The sequence below is a fragment of the Sciurus vulgaris genome (assembly GCF_902686455.1).
Source record: "Sciurus vulgaris genome assembly, chromosome: 4".
In the NCBI taxonomy this organism is placed as follows: Eukaryota; Metazoa; Chordata; class Mammalia; order Rodentia; family Sciuridae; genus Sciurus; species Sciurus vulgaris.
In genome coordinates, this window is record NC_136464.1 from 347,484 (window position 1) to 349,282 (window position 1,799).

Below are 1,799 nucleotides of genomic sequence, written 5' to 3' on the forward strand. Positions count from 1 at the left end.
TGTGCAGGGACAGGCTCGCCACGGCTGAGCATGCTCACTTCTTGGAGGGCGGCCTCACGCTGGGCGCTAGTGTGAGGTGACTGTTTCACTTTTCCTTGTGCATCTGTACATTCTAAAGATTTCGAAATGACCATCGGTTTTTAATAGAATGATCTCAGTCAACACAAAGAAAATCCCAGAATCTGAAACCTGACTTATGGAGACCCAGTACATGATCAAGAGCCAAGGCCCCTCAGTGAGCAGTTATCAGGATCACAGGGGACAGCACAGACCAAGAGCCCCGCGGGCCCTTTTGAGCAGACTGCAGCAGGCCCAGGACCAGGGACACGAGTGGAGAGAGAGCTGTACGGCAGAGATGCACGCAGAGGTGCCATCGTCCCTTGAACAGGAAGGGACACTGATCACACAGGGAAAGGTCACCACCCACATGGTCACCCCACACCCCAGCCCTGATCCAGACCCATCGAGAAGCCAGCCCCAAAGACAAATGGAGCCCCAGAAGCTCACTCCACCCACCAGAATTCTAAAGAAGTTCCCACAGATGCAACTGAGAGTTGAAGGCATGTGGCAGACTTCCCCATTTCCTGCAGGAAGAAGCTGGGACCACTCCTGCTCAAATTGGGGGCTTCCAATACTTCCAAAGGTCAAAGAGCAGGGGACAGACAGGGCAGAGAGAGGCCTGCAACCACCACAAGGAAGACGAGGCAGCCAGCAGGGAAATGGGAAGCTGAGGGCCAGATCCTCTTCTACTGTGGGAGCCCCCAGTGCACTCTGAGGCTTTAGGTGACCTGACAGTCATGGACACAGCTTCCACATGGTCGTCCAAGTCCTGCCCAGTGCCCACACTCCATGGAGGTCTGCTCCATATGGATGAACAGTTGGAAAGTCGCCAAACCCCAAGCTACCCAGAGTAGACTTGGGGCAACCGCACCCATCAATTGCAGTGTTCTTGCCCAGAAAAAAGTCCATTCCCCACCTGGATGCACCTGGATTCACCAGGAGGGTCCATGGCCCAACAGGAAGGTCTACTGCCCACCAGGACACCTGGAGGGTCCACTCTACATGAGCCTTCCTGTAGGATCCACCGCTCCACCAGGACACCAGGAAGGTAAATTCTACACACACAGGGAATACCATGAGGACCCATTATCCACCAGGACTTTGTCAGGGCCCGTCCTCATCAAACCATGAATACTTTCACTCTTAAAAAGTGGATTCCAAATAGTAAGGAAGCATGACATCAGGGAACATATTTCCCACAGATGGTGGGGTCAGAGATGTTTGGTCCTGTGGTGAGTGCTCACAGTGGCTTTCATGATGGTTGGGGGAAAAGGATGGTGGACACAGTGGACATGGTTGCAGATGGAGGTAAACAGTGGACGTTACCCAACTCAGAGCTCATCCCCAGAAAAACCTTGTCCACGAGAAGGATGGAAAAGAAAGGCTGTATTCAGTGGCCAGAGAAGGAAGGTGGAGCTTGGCTCACAAATCAGCTCCTGCACTCCGGAGGGTGGAGGGGTAGGCTAACAGAGCAGAGGAGCAGCCAGAACTTCTTGGGGAACAGGCAGAGATCTTCCAGGAACCTGGATGCCACCTCTTATCATTCCCTTCAAGGTACAGTGTTTCCCTTCATGGTGGCTGGCAGGTGTCTTTAGTCTTAAAAGGGGAGAGGGAGGCAGGGCAAGTCTGGGTCAAGTGAAGCCCGTGTTAGAGTTTGCACAAGGATGTGTCGAGTGTTTCACAAGCCTGTGTGTGGTGCTGACGAGACTCTGACCTGAAGGTGAAGGCAGCAGAGGACG